The following is a 21,222-nucleotide window of genomic DNA, read 5'->3' on the forward strand; positions in this document are numbered from 1 at the left end:
TGATGTGCCATTCCTCTATTATTCCTGCCAGGAGTTTATAAATGAATTGCCAACAGTCTGCCATAAAGGTCCATCTTGGTGTTACCAGTTGGGGGTGTGTCCCTGCACTGTCTGAAACCAGCAGCACTGATTGGATAGTGTGAGACACACCCCCAACTGGTAACACCCAGTTGGCAATTTATAAACGTCTAGTAATGATAAGAACTGAGTAAGAAATAAAATAATTTACTAAAATGGACGTTTCAGGAGAGGCGATGGGACCTCTTTAAATGGCAGCTCCTGTGATATTTCTTTTAATAATCTATGAGATAAATAATATTAAATATCCGGCATAGTCGGTGATACAATGTGAATTTCTCAAGACAAGATTCAGGAGATCAAGCAGAAGCAAATTTGCAGCCGATTCTGTGGTAACATTATACAGTATTATATTATTATTTTTATTATTATTATATTTTATTAAATTATTATTTTGTGTCGTCCCATATTATTCAGCTTTATCTTTATACTTTGGGTTTGTGTATTGAACCATAACATAATATATAGAATTTCTCTTCTTTTTCAGCAATGAGGCGCTCTCAGGGTCTGCAGTGCCTCCTTCTGCTCTTCCTGGGATTCAGTGAGTACATATAATAACTGAGATATTAAGGGTTAATAAATGTGTATGATTAGTGACACAGGCCCAGGTTGCCTATTGACCTTGCATCTTGTTTGTTTTTAAGAAAGTTTTATTTTTTTATACTCAATACGGGGGTGTGGCATTGCGGAAAAGGGGGCATAGCCTAAAGTTAAAAAAAAAAAAATTTGCACTGCAATAATTCTGGCACATCTGAAGACTTCCTGTCAGAACATTCACCCCGAATAACTCGTAGTAAGGGTCCATTCACACGTCCGTATTTCTGGCTCCACAAAATTGTTGAACGGGTGTGGACCCATTCATTTCAATGGGGACGTAAAAGATGCAGCATGTCCGTTCCGAGGCCCTGCAAAAAAGATGCAACATGTCCTATTCTTGTCCTCAGTCGCAGACCAGAATAGGCATTTCTATTATAGGGCCGGCCATGCGAAATGCACATGGCCGGTATCTGTGTTTTGCGGATCCACAATTTACGGACCACAAAACACTTATGGTCGTCTGAATGTACTCTAAATGTGGGTCACTGTACAAGTAGCTGACATTTTATTAACAGGAAGTGAATTATACGATAATAAATACATAAAAAGATATGATTAGATAGATTATAGATATAAATGGATAGATATATAGATATTAGATACATGGCAGGAGATAAATAGTCAAAATAGATAGATAGATATTAGATAGATATGAGAGACAGATAGCTCAGAGAAGGAATTCTAATGGATTCTGTTAAATATTACATTTCTCTCGCTATTTCTTCTCTTTACCACGCCGGGGCTTATTGTTCAGCCCTGTAGGTCAGTGCTATTTTTTCTGGGCTCTTCTATGTTTCATCTTTTGTTTGCTGACACATTTACATAGTAACATAGTAACATAGTACATAAGGCCGAAAAAAGACATTTGTCCATCCAGTTCGGCCTGTTATCCTGCAAGTTGATCCAGAGGAAGGCAAAAAACCCCTGTGAGGTAGAAGCCAATTTTCCCCACTTTAGGGGAATAAAAAATTCCTTCCCGACTCCAATCAGGCAATCAGAATAACTCCCTGGATCAACGACCCCTCTCTAGTAGCTATAGCCTGTTATATTATTACGCTCCAGAAATACATCCAGGCCCCTCTTGAATTCCTTTATTGTACTCACCAGCTTTAAGTATTTTATGGGTCATTGAAGATTGAGTTATGTGTTAATAACACTTCAAAGAGGTCCTTGGTACAGTATGTCATCTACCCAGGGCCAACAGTGCTGAAATAGAGGCTCATTTTATAAAAACAAACTCTATGAAATGATGGATAGCGCTTCATAAAAATAGAAAATCCAGCTCAGAAAAATAACAAGGAAAATATTCCAAATATATATATATATATAATTGAATATGTACGAGTATTATAATTTTTTTTACATTTTAAAAAAAATATATTTTTCTTCTACACCAGCTCTCTGCACAGCGGGGGTCCCAGGAAAAGAGTTCATAACTGCTTTCATGCAGAACCATGACAGAAATTCTGGCAATCCCACCCTTAGTCTCTCCATCACTGCCTTATATGACTCCACCACAGTCACTATTAGGATCAATCAAGATAAATTTAATTCGAAGACCACCTTAAATAAATTGGAGGAAACCACAATTTTGCTTCCATCGAAGATCCAGCTGATAGATTCTGTGGATTCCTCCTATGTTGTGTCTGTCACATCCAATAATCCGGTGTCGGTTGTTTCCACAAACTACAAGGAACAAAGCTCGGATACTGCATCATTATTTCCATTAACGGTATGAAATTCATCATCAACTGTATTGAAAAAAAAAATTGTGAAAAGCTCTATTTGTAAAGGTTCTACTTGTTCTCAAGCACTGCAGATTGATGTTGTCCTTGACCATCTTTGTTCTATGTTCCTTTCTATCATCACGTAGCACACATTTTCTTCAGATCTTTCAAAAAGTATTTAAGATCAATTTTCAGACGTTCTGTTTGATTCATCACACCTTGGTTCTACACACTTGATTATTCCAGCAGCATTGCTCAAGTATGTCAGATATAATAAACCTGATGATATCTACATCTATGAAGGCTCTGTCTGAAGTTCTACTTCACTTTATATCTCAATTCCACAGCTGACCATGGGGCAGATGTAGCAATTGCACCCAAGTCCTCATTCCTGTAGGGGCCTAAATGATCCACTTCCACTCAAAAAGAAAGAAGTATTATAAATGGTACATGGTAGTCTGGGAGCTTATTAAAGATCTGCAATGGGGCTCAGGGTGTATGTATTGTAGAACCAGACCGTGTAGCTACTTTGGTTCCCTAAGAGATGGCTAAGTTCTGGTTACTCTTATCCCCTTTGCTTTTTGATGGTGGGAAGAGGTACAGGACTTGTTAAAAAAGTTTACTATATCCCCCATGAACTGTGCCTAATAGTGTATTATATAGTGTACCGTACCCCTAAAAACTTCAAAGATAACTTAGTATGTGCTGCTGTAGCTGTCGGTCAGGGCCAGGGTCAGATAACTTGACAGTACTGGAGCCTGGACTGGTAATACAGGTCGAGTCACAATGCGTGCTCTGTGCAGGCAGATGAATGAAGCCACACAGCTCACTATAATTTCTCTGCTGGATGCTAGGCTAGCCAGTCAGCATCATGTTCTGCTGATTGACTAGCCCAACATGAGCATAGAGACATACAGCATAGAGAGAGCTATTTTCTTTAAATAGACCTAATGAGATGTGGGCCTACATGTAGACTTTGTTAATTGACCTCACGATGGAAAATGATTATGAAATTCTTTGCACGTACAGTAAGTCTAAGTGCTCTAGGCCAAACATCTTAAAGTCATCCTTTTAAAAAACAAACAAACAAACAAACAAACAAACATATATAAGTCTCTCCTGGGACTTGAACCTCTACATGCAGGTTTCACCACTTAACACTAAGCTATAACCTTACCACATTAAAGAATGTTTTTTCTATACTTAGAAAGCTAACACATATTACTGGTTTCTTTATTATCATTTATTGTACTTCTGAATAAAGCAGTAATATGTATATTGGCTTTCTAAGTATAGAAAGCCACTCTTCTTAACATGGTTAAGCTTCAGTAAGTAGTGTATATGATATGTACATGCTAGGACACTGCTCTAGGACATAGCTCTGCCCTCAGCATGCTGATGTCTGGTCCTATTAATCAAGGGGATGGGGGAGTGTGCAGAGCACAGGGGGTGTTACAAAAGCAGTGCTCCAATGATTTAGCCCTACCCCTGGTGCTTCTACTTGCTCATTTGCATATGAATAAAAACTCTGATATCTTTGCAGCTGTTTAGTGTACAGACAAAGGAAAGGTGTAGTTTTAATCAGCATGATGAGCCCTACTATGCTGTATGCCTGGTTTAATACATGATTATGCTGACAGAACCTCTTTAATTATACCCTACAGTGTCTACTATCCATAATTGGTGTTTCCCTAGTGATCGTAATGTAGATTTCATTTAATGTAGATGTCTTTCTCCATAGGAACTGGGGAATGAATATTACATTGTTACCCCTTCTGATGGATCTTTTAAAGAGTTTGCTGTCATTTCAAAAGAACCTGCAGAACTCACTATACTTCCTACTGGTACACTGAAATATTTGGGCACAACCTACGTCAAAGGAAAGTCATTCAAACTGTCTACTGAAAGCTATGGAGCTATTCAGTTTCAAAGTGCAGATGATCTCAGCGGCACCAAAGTTGTGTCAAATAAACCAATTGCAGTTCTGAGTGGTCACACCTGCTCCATAAAGTTCACCAAGTGCAACCACGTCTATGAACAGCTGCAGCCCACTTACATTTGGGGGACAATGTTCTTCATACCAACTGTATCATTCCAGACCAATTATGATCTTGTGTACATCACAGCTGCCACCAAGAACACCCTAGTAACTTATCAAGCTGGATCACTGCAGAAGAGCCAGGAGCTAGATGCCGGAGGAGTCATGGAAATTCCACTGAAGGCGGATTCTCCACTGTTCATCAATTCAACAGAGGGCATCCAAGTCATGTATTACAGTACTGGTGGCTATAAAGGACCCATGCAGTATGACACATTTCTTATGACCGTCCCAGATGTGACCTCATTTTGTACCTCGTTTCAGACTGTGAATATGAAAGATTTGAAAGGCTTTAATGAAGCCATTCTCGTGGCTAATACATCTAATCTGAAAGACATAACTGTTAACGGAGGTTCTCTTAATGGCATTAACTGGAACTCAATTCAAGGAACCAAATATTCTTGGGGGGAGTTCCCACTGACTGAAAACTCTCAAGAATATCTATTTGAAAGCAGTAAAAGTCCCTTTAGTCTAAGTGTTTTTAGGATCTCCAACCTAAACGCATATGGAGAAGTCGCTACTTGCATCGCAGGTAAGTTGAAATAGCAGTTAGAGAAAGTTGTCCTCTCCTCCGTCAGCAAATCTACTTGCTAGTCTACTTTCAGGTATGGAATTTGCAGGAGGAGTATGGATTTTGTAAAAAAAAAATTTGGGGGAGCTCTAATAACAAATTTAGGATTAAAATACTTTGTTTAATACCTAAATGTTATATTTACATTTGTTATGTAGGTTCTTCCCGACCATCATGCAGTCAAGTCTCCTGCAGGACAAAAGAAGTTTGTAAAATCATTCACGGTAAAGCAATATGCCAAGCAACTGGAGAAGCCACATGCTGGGCATGGGGAGACCCCCATTATCGCACTTTTGATGGAAAGAACTACGATTTCCAGGGAACTTGCTCTTATACCATGTCCAAAACCATTAATACAAACCTTACATACTTTAATATTGAAACTGTGAATGAAAATCGAGATTCATCTCTTGTATCGTACCTTAAATCAGTCAAAATCCAGGTCTACGGTTATAATATCATTGGTGTCAGGTCGGAAATTGGAGCAGTGAGGGTAAGTGCTTTGTATGTACCTGGAGAATCAGGTCAATCATTTCTTTCCCACCGTATAACAAATTAGAAAAACTGATAAAGTTCTCAAGTTTCATAAATACAGTATATAATAAATATATAAAAAATCTATATAAAAGTATATTTTAACTTTACCAGTGATTCCTTTACTGACCCAGTTCATTTCAGTAATACAGTATGTCACCATACACAAAAGCATCATCCCCCAGACCTGGATTAACCCCTTAGTAACCAGCCTGTTTTGCCATAATTTTGGGGTACATAACACTTTTTATTCAGTATTTTTGGTGGCAAATAAAAAAAGAAGCTATTCTGGCTTTTTTTTTATGGTGTTCCTCGTATGGGATATACGAAATGATAATTCTGTAGTGTTTTGGACACGGCATCAAATATGTGGTGGAGATTTTATTTTTTGCAATTTTTTTCCATTGAAAAGTGTTTTTTTCAATATAAAAACAGTGAGTGGAACAGACAGCTTTTTTTCAGAGCGGGTATGACTCTTAGTACCCCGCTGATGAGCTGATTGAAGGAGCCACAGGGCTGCAGCCTCCTCAGTCTTACCCTCTGTCTGTCTACCTGCACGTTTGAGATATAGTAGTCAAATGGGACAAAACTGCAAAAGCTGCAATGATCCTACTAAGTAAAGGACATGCAGCTTGACAGACTAAGGCCTCTTGCACACGAACGTTGTGCATCCGTTCCGTGCAGCGGCCGGGACAGATCGAGACCCATTCAACTTGAATGGGTCCGTGATCTGTCCGCATCGCAAAACAAGTTCTATTTTTTTGCGGTGCGGAGGCACTTATAGAAACTAGAAACTACAAGGAAGCACTCCGTGTATTGCGGACCCACCGTATGTAGGCCGCAATACGGCCACGGACCAACAACGGCCGTGTGCAAGAGGCCTAAGGTAAACATTGAAGAGGCTGCATGTATGAGTGTCATAGCCCTTTCAAACAGGGCCACAAAGTAGGAGTCAAAAGTGAAGACAGAGTCAAAAGTTTGCATTGGACCCCAACTGAAATTGATTACTTATCCTGAGAATAGGCCATTAATATGATCCTAGAAAACCACTTTTAAAAGACACACGTTCTTGGCCATCATGGAAGCTGGGATCTGGCATGCCCAGACAAATGGCCCATGTGCCCTCTCTCTAATTTGTCCTTCATCACCCCCACCTAAGTTTGTTTAATTGTACATCCTTTTTTGCTTTCTTCATTTAATAGGTAAATGATCAAAAATTTACGCTTCCCCTTATACTGAATGACGGCAAGTTGAAATTATCACAAAATGGTACATCATTAAATCTTCAAACTGATTTTATGCTGAAAGTCCTCTATGACTGGAACACACTCCTAAAGATCACCGTTCCCAGCACTTATTATGAGGCTGTTGGTGGTCTGTGTGGAAATTACAATGGTAACCTCGGAGATGACCTCTCCTACGAAAAAAAGATTTTATCAACAATCGAATATGGCCAACTATGGAAGGTTAATGAGACTAGTGATGCAGCCTGTCATGATGACTGCAATGGAGTGTGTAAGCCTTGTGCTATTGAAAATAAAATATTATATGGAAAAAATCAGTATTGTGGCATTCTCACCCAGAGTAATGGCCCTTTTAAAGTCTGCCATACAAAAATTGATCCTAAAAACCACATGGACAACTGCGTCTATGATCTGTGCCTCAACGATGGTTACAATCAGATCTTGTGCCAGGCATTAAAGGCCTACAGTGATGCATGTGCCATGGAAGATATTCAAGTTGGTGAATGGAGAAATATAACCGAATGCCGTAAGTTGAACCTCGAGATCTTCTTAGTCTTGATAACTTAAGGTAAATTAAGGTTCCTATGGGATTTAGAAGTCTGTTACCCAAACCAGCTTATATTGGAAGGACTGACAATCACTTTGGGGGTAATAATAACCACTGACTTAGATATACTCAACTGGACACTTCTATTTCTAAGGAGTTGCCCTCCTTACAATTCCCTTTATAGATCCAAAAATTCGCATGATCCTATGTTTATATCCTTTTACTGACAAATCTCTCTGCAAGCCTGGCCAGATGTCCTTGATCTTGGGGGGCCCTTGGAGATCTAAGTAAATATAAACAACACATATGAAACAAAGGAACCAATGAAGTTACAAAGGAGCCATGGTTAGCCCTTAAAACCACATAGTCCTGAAGATAGCCCTGCTCTTAGAAGTTAGAAGGTCAGATGTCTTCTAAAAGTGAAAAGAAGGAAGTTTTAGATTTGATTCTTTCAGGTCAATATTTCTTGATGTACTTACCAGCTTCAACTTCTATAGTCTATTGTTTGTTAAACCTTTATCTTTATTCCTTTTCTTTTTTTATTATGGAACCAGTTTATATTGTTACAATTTCTACTGTCACCTTTTCTCCTTTCTTCAGCTATGAACTGTCCTGGGAACAGCACATATAACAAATGTGGAAGTGCTTGCCCAGCTACGTGCCAGGATCCGAATGCTCCGTCCAAATGCAACAATCCTTGTATTGAAACCTGTGAGTGTGATGCAGGATTTGTGATGATCGAGGGAATATGTCAACCAAAGGCTAATTGCGGCTGCTTTTACCAGGGTCATTCCATAAATCCAGGTGACTCATTTTGGAATGATACTGTCTGTAAGAGAAAATGCTTCTGCAATCCATTAACACGTCAAGTAGTATGCAACAATAGTAAATGCGCAAATGGAGAAAAGTGTTTGGTCTATGATGGAATTCAAGATTGCTATCCAACCAAATACAAGATCTGCTCTGCTTCAGGAGACCCTCACTATGTCTCCTTTGATGACCTCCATTATGACTTCCAGGGAGCTTGTCAATACTTGCTATCAGGGCTTTGCAAGAAGAGAAATAATTTAGCTGACTTTCAAATCATTGTGCGAAATGAACACCAAGGAAGTCTTCTCGTCTCTTATACCACTGCTGTTAACTTCACTATATTTGAAACAGAAGTCCAAATCTATAGAGAATACCCAGCAGCAGTTTTGGTAAGTTAATACTTGGAGTGGTCATGACCACATATCATGGTTTCTGACCTCCATCTTTCTCCTATAAAACAATTCCGAAAACTAGAGTATTCATAGATAGCTACATGCAAGGGAAGCAAGTAGTGGCTAGATAGAAATAGCTATATAGAAGCTTATTTTTCAAATGACCCTACATATGTCAACTTTAGGAGATATACTGTTGCTTTAAGAGATAAAAATACATTGTTTTTCATTTTAGGTGAATGGAATAAAGTCCAATGTTCCATTAGCTCTGAAGTCAAAGCTTGGTAACATCAACATCTTCCAGTCTGGGAGACAATGCATTGTTCAGACCAGCCTTGGAATCCGTGTGACATTTGACTGGGAGGCACGAGTCAGTGTCACTCTTCCTTCAACATACTCTGGATCCGTGTGTGGTCTCTGTGGAAACTTCAACAATGATTCTACAGATGACCTGATTGATCGCGGTGGTAACCTTCAGCCTGATCTTTCTTTGTTTGGTCATAGCTGGAGAGAAGGTCCAAATGCTGACAAATGCGAAATTGTCAATGAACCTAATTGCACCAATCTTCGAAGGTTGGAATTTGAGCAGAAGAAAAACCTGAAGGAATGTGGCATGGTGCTTGACACCAAGGGTCCTTTTAGAAAGTGTCATTCCAAAATTGATCCTTCATCTTACTTTAAGGACTGTGTTTATGATATCTGTGTATATGGTAAAAGGCCAGATCTCATATGTAGACTATTGACCGGTTATGCTGCTTTGTGTCAGGACACTGGAGTTGACATCTATGAATGGAGATCTGACATCTGTCGTAAGTATATCCATGATCAGTGGCAGCATCCCTCGGGGTGTCAATGTCAAAACCCAGTCAAAGATATCTACCATACCCAGTAAGCTGTCTGGATACAGGTATAATAGGAACATATTGCACCTAGACATAACACCTCTTCTACCATGTCCATATTGATATTTCATATTATGTCTGTTGCAAAATCTATTTATTGCCAGAGCCCACAGACCTTAAAAATTCCATGTCTTATTCCTGAGAAGTCAATAGTGGGGTCCCATTGTCCACTGTCAACGGTCTATGTCCACTTTTTGAAAACATATCAGAAGAAATTTAAACTTGCTTAATATCGCAAACCACCTATAGTCCTCTTCCACTATTACAGTAATGTATAGGCTCTACATTGTAGACAATCATAATAGGGTATCTATATGAGTCTGTGGGGCCATACTGTACCCACATATGCCTCTGATTTAAAGGGGCTTTCAGAATTTTCAGTATCTGATCGGCGGGACTCAAACTCCCAGCACCTCCACCAATCAGCTGGTTGAAGAGGCTGTGGCACTCCAGTGAGCACCGCAGCTCTTTTGCAGCTTGCCCTAGGCAAGTAACATCAGGTTGATCAGTCACATGGCTTAGGCACAGCTCAATCCTATTTAAGTGAATGGGGCTGACGTGCGATACGAAGCACAGCCACTATCCAATGGATATTGTTGAGCTTGGTAGTCTAAGAGAAGGCCGCTGCTCACACAGAAACATTAAGGCCTCCTCAAACAGCTGATTGGCAGACCCCAGGAGTCGTACCCCAACTGATCTAATACTGTTGACTTATCTTCAGAATAGGTCATCAATATGAAACACTCAGAAAACCCCTTTAAGAAGAATCTGTCACCAGGATATTCAGTGTTAAACCAGGCAGAAAGTCATTTAGGGTTAGCAGATTTAAATGTAAGTATACCGTTCACTTAGCAATCCATTGTTTCATTCTAGAGAAAAAATACTTTTGTGTAAATGAAATGTGCACCCTTGCTCCTCCTGCCATCCCCTCCCTCTCCTTCTTGACAGCGCCAGCTTCCTACATAGTCATCTCACCTAGCCCTGTCAATCAAGAAAGAGAGGGATGGGATGGCAAAGGAAGCAGGTGGGGCAATGGTGCACAGAGTGGCTTGGGCCCAGTCTCGGTGCACTTAAAGGGGTTGTCTCACTTCAGCAAAAAGCATTTATTATAAGAGCAAACTTTGATGGTAGCAATGAATAAATTAAAGAAAGAAAGGTATGGGAGACAAGATGACACACCAAATAGGTTAAGATATTCGCCACCAAGCGCAAGATTAGATTCTCATTGGAGGCATGTCTAATAAGTGGAACACTATACTCAGGGTAAATCGGCGGTCTATGTCTGGTAAGTTGACAGGAAAAGGATGAGGGCAAGGAAAGGACGAGCAAAGTAAGGCAATGTATAAAACGATATAACTGGTATGTTACCAAATTACGCAATAAAATAGTGCTTTTAAGTATATCGAGGAAAGTCAAACCGTAAAGATATGAACATGACTGTGCTGGAACCTCAGCCGGTCGGTCATGAGGGGGAGGGATTTTCCATTCACACGGCCTAAAGCCACCTCATCGGGCTTAGCGATGAAGTAGAGATTTGAAAAACCTCCATTAGAGCAGAGCGTTGAGGAGATACCAGAATGAGACTTAAATGTCATCTAGTGTACTCTCCTGTGTAGAATGTAGTTTCCTCTGGGTCATCTTGCAAGGCAAAGACTTTTTCCTTTGGGATTTGGCGGTTGTCCCTGGGGTCCACGTGGTTGCCACTGGTAGCGACGGTAGAGAGGCTATATTTTGTGCCATGTTCCAATCGACTATGTCCAGCGCCTCCAAATCCAAAGTCTTATACACCTTCGGTAGGTCGGCAACAGAGCAAACTACCAGTTTGCAGCCAGGTAAGTTGATAAGTAGGCCGAACGGGTATAGCCAGCGATACGTAATTTTCTTAAAGTATTTTTATTTATTTTTTTGGAGTATTGGATTGTGGTGATTAATATCACCTTGGTGGCCCTATTTCAACTTTTCACTGTGTATTCAATTTCCCCTTAATTCCACATTTTTGTTCCCTGTACTTCCTACTTTTATCTGTGCTTAAAATAGGGTTGCTAGGCATGGTCCGTCTATCTGTTGAAGGACGGAGCACGCAGCGTGCAGTGTCACATTACTGACAGCCAGGGACTGTAAGTAAATGATTAAAGCCAGGTCCTCCCCAGTAGCTGATAACAGTGCCTGGGCTGTGTGCACTTCTCCCTGTCCCTGCGCTTGGCAGACACTCCCTCACTCAGCAGAGCTGGAGAATGCAGAGTTGGTGCAGCGCAGACCAGGGAAGGGAGATCTGCCATCTGCTCAGTGTATAAATGAAAGCAACATGTGGTAAGAGGACCCCTTTGTGCTGCAGGAGATTAACCCTTTAGGGGGAGGGCTCTGGTTACTGACACTTTTGGGGGGCTATTGTTACTGGCTAGTGAGGGCAGGCGGGATTAGCCTCAGGGTGAGGGCAGTGGCGGCCATCTTAACTGAATAGTGAAATTGCAGTTTTATGCAGACTGGTTGCTAAGGGCTGAATCTAATAGTAACTGATTCTGGAATATCATGTTATTAGTAACTACATATATGAAAATTGAAATTAGGGTCTAAATGTGACAGTTGTCCTTTAAGTCTAAGGATATCGAGTAAGGGTCGTAGATGGTTCTTTTTGCGGAGGGTCATGGGAGATAAATCCTGATAAATAGAAACAGTGGAACCTTCATACATAATGGAGGATTCGGATCTGGAGGCGACAAAGATGTTTTTCCTTAGTCTGGTAATAAACCAGTTGGCAAATTACATCTCTTGGGGCCTCATTTTGTTTAGGTAGGGGGCGCAACGCTCTGAGAGCGCAATCCATCTCTAAGTTGCTGGATTCTGGGCCCAATAGATCAGAGAAAATGGAGGTGATCAACCCCTCTGGTGCCACCGACTCGGATATCTTTTTCAGCCTGAGGTTGTTCCTACGCCCCCGCTTCTCTTGGACCTCTATTAAAGAGTATAAATGATTTACATGTGCCTGGCAGTTATCTAGGCTGTGTGCAACTTCAGTGTTGAAATCAATCAGGGACGCCTGTGTGGTTTCTAACGTATCCAGTCTGGAGTGCATATGTCCATCTATGTAAGCAGCCAGGACACTTCAAGGCCATGTGTCCCCAGCGCCCAAGGGACCCATCCCAGTCATCGACCCGCAAACCGTTCACTGTGTTGTGTGTGGCTGGGGGTGGTGGGAGGTCCCTGGACAATTTTCAACCAGTCAATGTGGGCCAGGCCATTGCCATGGGACTTAGAGACACCAGCGCTGAGATGACTTTGGTACGGCCTGAACTGTTGGCACCCCACGATTTATTGCCCGGGAGATCCCCTACTGTCTCCGGGATTTGAGGAGTAGAACCGTCGCTGCCCGTCGCCAAGGTCTATTTGGACTGGGACACCGGTCGAGGAGTAAGGGAGGTGGGGGTATCCTCAAATATCCCTGCCAGTGTTTTGCTGGGGACAGACTTGGGGCGGCTTGTGTCTAAGTACGTGGCCGCTGATACCTCGAGGTTCGATCCCCCAGAATGTGATGCCATGTCCACCCCTGTTTATACTGTTAATGTACATAACATGCCTGTTGATAGGGATGTGGGGTTGGGGGATATAATGTGTGCCTCAGTGGGGTGGGGGTCATTCACGCCAGCTGTGCTGAGACCCCAGGGTGTGGCCAGCAAGCATGCTGGAACCTGTTGTCGTCAGGTGTGGCTACTAAGGGGACAAGCAGGGGGCAGACAGCTGCAGAGGAGGAGGATGCAAATGAGGTCAGGGCTGTCCCAGGAGAAGTAGGGCTCCCAGGTAAAGACTCAGTGCAGGGTTCCTCCACAACTGGGATGTCAGAGGGCCAGGTTAGTCCGTCTGGACTTGCAATTTGGTCGGAAGCCGAGGGGAAGTAGGCACTACCAGCGGTGGCAGCGGCCATAGCTGCTGTCATGCGCAGTGGGAGTTCTGGGGCCCTTGGGGCCCCTCAGGGGTCTGATGGCTTTCCCCTCTCTGACCAAGTGGCTGCAGAGTTAGATGGAGGCCAGGAGACAGGTCCCGAGGACCTGGCGGAGAATGTGGCAGTCTCGTCTATTCTGGCCACGTCCAGTCAGGGGTTTCAGGTGGTGTTAGTGGCTGATGCCAGACTGAACGCTCTCAAGGAGCAGACTAGTGTTGATCATGAATATTCGAATTTCGAAATTTTAGGTACTTCGAAAATTCGCGTATATCTGAATATAGTTATATATTCGTAATTTCGAATATTCGAATTTATTTTTCAAATTTATTTCGTTTTTTTTTTTTTTTTTTTTATCAGTACACATGATCTCTCACTGCTTCTAGCTTGTGGGCCAATAAGAAGGCTGCAATATACTTGACTTTAGGAGTAGTAGTGTTTGCGAATTTTGCTCTATATTCGTTTTTTTTGAATATTCGCTATATTGCTATATATTCTTGTTTTAGAATATTACGAATATTCGAAAAAACTGTTATAGCAATATAGCAAATATTCGAAAAAAATCGAATATAGAGCAATTTAGCTAATATAGTGCTATAATCTTCTTTGTCTAATAGTTGAAAAATTCTCAAAAAAATTCGAATCCGAAAATTTGAATTACGAAAATTCGCATATTACACAATCATTACCTTCCCGATTTTAGTAAAAAAATCATGAATTTTTGACGAATATTCTACAAAATATTCGCAAAATATCGCGAATTCGAATATGACCCCTGCCGCTCATCACTAGAGTAGACGGCACAGCCTCCCATGGACTCAGACCTCGAGTGGGTGGTCTGGGACAAAAGAAGGCTGTACCAGGTCACGGTCCAGCAGGGCTCACCGGAGGAGTGGCCTAGGGACCGGCAGGTAGTAAAATTGACAGGGGACGTGGCAGTCTCGTCTATTCTGGCCATGGCCAACCAGGGGTTTCAGGTGGCGTTAGCGCTAGCTTGAAAGCTCTCACGGAGCAGGTGGCATGGCCTCCCTTGGACTCAGACCTCCAGAGGGCGGTCTGGGACCAAGGACGGTTGAGCCGGGAAACGGTCCAGCAGGGCTCACTGGAGGCGTGGCCTAGGGACCGACAATTTGTGATACCCTATCCGTTCTGGGCGGAGTTTTTGTGGGTTACGCTTCCAGGAAAAGGCACAGGCTTTGTCGCGGTTGGTGCACGACAGTATGTGGCAGGCCCAGACTGACCAGAAGTGGGAGTACAACCAGAAGGCTTCAGAAAGGACCCACCAGGTGGGTCAGCAAGCGTGGATACTGGTTCCCATACCTCAAACAGGCTTCAGGCAGCCTGGGAAGGTCCGTACCTCGCGCACCAGTGGCTCAATGCCAGGATGTACCTGGTCACCCTGGACCACGCCTGGGGAAGACCTTCTGCCTGTGAACCTGAGGCAGGCGCATCATGAGCGGGAGGCAGCCAGCTCTCAATTAGGAACCTTGTCTCCTGGTCTGCAGGAGGAGGGAAGGAAAAGACTGCGGGACCAGAAGGAAGGGGCAGAGCTAGAGAGAAGCAAGGAGGAGATAACTACAGGGAGGTGGAACATAGACTGGAGCTGGATCTATTGGTTGCCAGGCACTGTTTTTGGGTCGTTACTGGTTTATTGCTCTCATCTATTACATTCAGAGGTTTTTGTTATAAAGCTTCTGCCTCCTTGCATTTCCATATGACTATACCAGAGCAGTAGTACTAGTAATACCCAGAACAAGGTACGGGCAGTAAAGCAGTATCTACACCATAGTACTGCCTGGCACATAGTACCACACACACAATAAGGCCTTATTCACACAACCACATGTTTTGTGGATCAGACGCTTACCCGTTCATTTCAATGGGGCCGCAAAAATTGTGGACAGCATGTGTTCTGTCCACACGTCCGCAAAAATCATAGAACATGCCCTATTCTTGTCCATTCTGCTGACACAGATTGCAGAATCCTACAGAAGTTAAACAATAAGAGCTCTTGCACACGACCGCATGCCCTCTGAGACATACAGTCCGTGAGTGGGCCATATGTCCCGGAGCGGCATACATCGTGCACATGGGAGCGCACAGCAGCAAAATGATGCCAACATAAAGTAGACATATGGGGAATGTTAGGTAATAAATATTTTATGAGGTATCCCTTTCTGTTTTAAAAGCAGAGAAATTAAAATTTTGAAAATTGCTAATTTTTTAAAATTTTGGGTAAATTTGGGATTTTTTCATAAATAAAGGTGAACTATATTGACTAAAATTTATGACTATCATAAAGTACAATGTGTCACGAGAAAACAATCTCACAATGGCTTGGATAAATAAAAGTGTTTCAAAGTTAATACCACATAAAGTGACAAATGTCAGATTTGCAAAAATAGGCCTGGGCAGAAGGGCGAAAACTGTCCCAGGGTTGAAGGGGTTAACTTCTCATTTGCATATGGATAACGAGTATTTTTTTAAGTGAAAGGCATCATTATAGTTAGCTGAACTAGAAGACATGTGCCTGGCTTAACAGTGAATTTCCTGGTGACAGGCTCCCTTTAATATTGTGGCACTAATAGGCTCCAACACTGTTTCTAGGAATGAATATCTCCATAATATGGTGCAATAAAGAAACATCATATGGCAGCATACACACATACTATGGCTCCAAAGCCAAAGGGAGTCAGTGTGACACTATGTAGACTCTTTTCAAACAACTGTTGTGTGTATAAGGCTACTTTCACACTAGCGTTTACATTTTCCGGTATTGAGATCCAGCAGAGGATCTCCGTACCAGAGAAAAAAGCTCCCGTTTTGTCCCCATTCATTGTCAATGTAGACAAAAAGTAAATGATCAGAACTGAATGCTCCAAAATGCATTCCGTTCGGTTTGGTTGCGTTCCCAGACCGGAGAGCATACAACAGCAAGCTGCGGTTTTCTTTCCGTCATGGGATGCGAAGCAAAACGGATCCGGCATAACCCACAATGCAAGTCAATAGGAAAGGACACAATAGAAAACGGATCCGTCCTCCATTAACTTTCAATGGAGTTCATGACGGATCCGTCCTTGCTATGTTAAAGATAATACAACCGGATCCGTTCATAACGGATGCAGATCATTGTATTATCAGTAACGGAAGCGTTTTTGCTGAACCCTGTTGGATCAGTCAAAAACGCAAGTGTGAAAGTAGCCTTAGTCCTAAACCTTTGTAGAAAATACATCATGTGGTTACGTGTGAATTATAGTTCTTAACATTTATTTCGCCCTGTAACGAATTCAGTACCACAATAATTCAAACATAAGAAAATGAAATAAATAATTTAATGCAAATCTTAACGGTTTCATTTGCAGCAATGTCCTGCCCCCTGAACAGCAGATATAACGTTTGCGTCAGTGGCTGTCCTTCCACCTGCCTCTCGATGTTGTTGTCAACAAAATGTGATGCCACTTGCCGGGAAGGCTGTGAATGTGAGAAGGGCTATGTTCTCAGTGGTACTGAGTGTGTGCCCTTGTCCCAATGTGGATGTCTCTACAATTCCCAATACTACAAGCCCGGGGATGTCTTCTACCCAGAGGACACATGTGAGAAAAAATGTACCTGCTATGGGGGAGGCGCTGTCACCTGCGAGTCCGCCTCCTGTGGCCCCTATGAACAATGTAGCATTGTCAAGGGCGTACAAAGTTGCAATCCTGTGGGATACGCCTTCTGCTCAGCCATTGGAAGGACAACCTTCAATACATTTGATAATTTCGGATATGATTTCAATGGAAACTGCTCTTACATATTGACACAGACCTGCTTGATGGAAGGGTCAAAGCTGACTCCTTATGTTATCCGAATCAGGAATGTAGAAGGCTCAGTTACCATCAGCAAGAGAGTCATACTTGAAGTCTATAATTATACTGTCACCTTTCTGCAAGGAACTGAAAACAACATCCTGGTAAGACAATTTTTATTATTATTTAAAAGGAATCTGTCACTGGTGATCTCCCTATCAAACTGTTTGCATAGATGCGTAGCTGTGGATCCACTGATCCAAGGCTCCGTTCCCACATTATGATCACAGACAATGAGGGCATATCGCTAGGATAGGCCCCCATTGTCTTATAGGTGTGGGTCCCACCGTCAGGACCCGAACCTATATCGAGAACGGAGCCCTGAAAGTGTGGTGGGCGCACTGCGCATGCGCAGCTGCCCTACATTAATTTTCTATGGGGCCGCAGAAAAAAGCCTAGTGCTGGCTTGGCTATTTCCGTCGGGCCCATAGAAGTGAATGGGAGCCGTAGCCAGTCATGGGTGGTGCGCTCCCATTCAGTTCTATGGGGAGCGCGATTGGTGGTGGCCGGACCGGAGTCCTCCAGCCAGCACCTTGCGGGGCCCTGTTCCCGATATGGGTGATAGCGATATGTCCCCATTGTCTGTGATGAGACAACCACTTTAATATGCAGATTAGGACTTTAGTGGAACAAGGGCATCCCCATTGTTCATGTTGCACACAAGCTTCACTCCTTTCTGTGGCCAACTCCTCCCTTTACTGCTTTGATTGACAGGGCCAGGCAGTTGCAATGAAGCGAGGGAGAGGCAGGCCCAGAAAGGAGCAGAGCTTTTTTATTGCCTTTTGGTCTTCCTCTTTCAGAGGATCATTTCTCTAGAAGACCATTTTTTTTTCTGTAATTCGTGTGGCTGTCTCAAAGAGGTTTCATTGAATTTGTCTTTAGCAATGAGCTGGGCGTAATAAAATGTTCAAGAACAGGTCAACAGGTAGCACTTGTGCTTCAGTGGAATAGATTTCTTTTGGCATCTAAGGTATTCACAAATGTTGTCGTGTATGACATTAATAAGCTCTTGATCCACTTCTTTATTTTCTTTATTCAGGTAAACGATATTCTTCGAAATATCCCATTTGAGCTGGAGGCTGGTAGACTCAGGGCTGAGTATCAGGGTGGAGGACTTGTCCTCAAAACAGACTTTAGCATGGTTATCACGATAGACAATGCAATTCATGTAACTATACCGGCAACCTATCACAATCAGACATGTGGCCTGTGTGGAAACTACAATGATGACAATAAAGATGAACTTAGTCCAACTGATAATGATGCTGTATCATTTGCTGAGTCTTGGAAAGAACCAGAAGAATTCTGCACTACAAATGAAGTCTGTACTGGAGACAACCAAACTTGTTCTGACTGCCCCAGATTATTAAGGAAGACTTTTTCTGGGGTGATGTTCTGTGGAATTCTTACTTCTCCAACTGGCCCATTTTCACCATGCCATCAAACAATTGACCCTACAGCCTACCAGAGGAGCTGTGTTAATACTCTTTGCACAAAAACTGGAGAACTTTGTACCATTATTCAAGGCTATGCAAAGCTTTGCCAAGATGCGGGTATAGATATAAAGCCATGGAGGACACAGAGCTTTTGTCGTAAGTACTAGAATCTTACACCTTCTTGGAAGATCATGGTCCAAGAAAGACCAGATTTTCAAACTTTATACAACTCCTTAAATATTTGTCAGAATAGTCCATCAGCATAATCTCTGTAAAGAATAATTGCAACAGGAAACAGGAAGTTTTATTGAGATCTATATTTAATGTAGTAAGCAGTTGGTGTGGGTTAAAAAAAGGACAAATTATAATAAATCATCTACAGTTATTGAGGCTACTGTATATAGAGGGGCCAGAGTGAGGTTGGTGAAGGCCCCATCCCACTTCTAGGACTTCACTCCCCCCCAAACCCAATATATACAAAGAGAATCAATGCAGGTGGGCACAATGAAGTCATTGCCTCTTGCAGCTTGCAAGGCGGTATGCTGCAGGGAAAAAGTTTGTTCAGCTTGCAAGGCAGTATGCTGCAGGGAAAAAGTTTGTTCAGTTCTGCTTATACTGGACAATCATTTCATCTGCTTCAGTTTTGAGTTTAAAAGGGTTGTCCACATTTAGGGGCTTTCAGTCTGCTTCCCCCTCTCCCACATTGGCAGACCTGCAGAGGCAAGCATACTTACCTGCTCCTTACCCCTGAGTTCTGGCATCTTCACTCTCCCACTGGCACTGATGCACTTCGGTCCAGCGAGTAAACATCTGGTTTAATGGGGGTCATGTGTGCCACTGCAGCCAATGTCTGGCTGCAGTTGTGACATGTCCCACATGCGTCACGTAAATCGATCAATGGATATTTACATGGGGGACTGGAGAGCATCAGAGGCAGTGGGGGGACCAAAGGAATTGGAACCCAGCAACGTAAAGCAGGTAAGTATGCATCCTTCCGCAGGTCCGGCGATGGGGAGGGGGCAGCCAAAATAAACCTGAAGATGGGAAACACGTTTAACAACTGGTTAATAAGAACTGGCCTATAGTGGCTCCAAAACTGATTTTATGTTCCTCATCGTCCCTCTCTGTAATTCATCCCCGCACATAGAGTTTAGTTAATATAGTGGAATTTGTATGGGTGTCCATTACATTAACACTTATCCATTCTGATGTTTCCAGCATACACTTGCTCCCAGGAGCACAGCCATTATGAGCTTTGTGCTGATGTCTGTTCCACTAGTTGCTCTTCCCTCTATGACATTACCAGCTGCCCAACCACCTGCTCAGAGGGCTGCCAATGTGACAATGGATATTTCTTCCAAAGTGGTCTCTGTGTGACTCCAGATTTGTGTGACCAATGCATATTAAACTCAACATTTTACAAGGTAAAGAGACATTTTATGATTACAGATTTAAATTCTTCATTTCATTGTTAATAGTTCTAATAGGATTATGGATTTGATTAAATGTGCTATCCACTAGTCTTCCAACCTTTTCCATCCTCCTACTTCCTTCCATTCACTATTTCTCTTTATTGATCTTGATTTATTTCGTCTTCCATATTCTGTTCCACTTTTTTTCTCTGTCTGGTTTTGCTTCTGCATCCTTCTTTATTTTGTTTGCTTCATCTGCTCTTCCTTTCTTCATCTTCAGCCACCCATTATGATGTTTTTCATTTTCATTGTCTCCTTTTTATCCTCACTCTCCTTCTTCTCCCCTATTTTAGCATTGCTTGCCCTCCTCCCCCCAATTTTCACTCTTCTTTGCCCATGACCATTCTTCTTCTTCTCTCCTGAAGTTTCATTATCTTCTACAGTAATTTTTATTCTTCTTCTACTATGTCATCCTTGTTTTTCCTCTCCATTCTCCTTCACAACCATTCTCCTCCCTTTATTCTCACTCTTCTTTTCTTCTTCCCCATTTTGATCTACTTCTTCTTCCTCTATTCTCTTGTACTCCCTCACTCATCTCCTTCTCTCTGTTCTTCTTGTTCTCCTCCTATTTCCCTCATCTCTCTCCATTCTCCTTCTCCCCCCAAGTTCCTCTTCTTCTTCCCCATACTCATTTTTCACGCTCACGCATTTTTATACTCCCCCATTCTCCTTCCCACAATCTCTTTGTGCTTCTCTCCATTCATATTCTCAACCATTCTCCTACTTTTAATTCCTCCTCCATAGTCTTCTCACTTTTCTTTAACACTAGTTCTAAATGTTTCCTGTTTTGTTATACTGTATGTATTCTTGAGCTTTCAATGGCATGTTTGCTTGTCAACAGATCAATGAGACCATCATCTCAGATGACTGCAGCCAGTCTTGCACTTGTACTTCTCGACATCTGATGGTCTGCGAACCGTACAGCTGTGCCTCTGATGAAATCTGCACTGTCTTAAATGGAAAAGTCCAATGTATTAATAAAGGTAAGGCAACTTTAGCTTGCATAACATTATATGTACTAGTCTTTTGAGT

The sequence above is a fragment of the Bufo bufo genome, chromosome 1 (genome assembly GCF_905171765.1).
Source record: "Bufo bufo chromosome 1, aBufBuf1.1, whole genome shotgun sequence".
NCBI classification, from domain to species: Eukaryota; Metazoa; Chordata; class Amphibia; order Anura; family Bufonidae; genus Bufo; species Bufo bufo.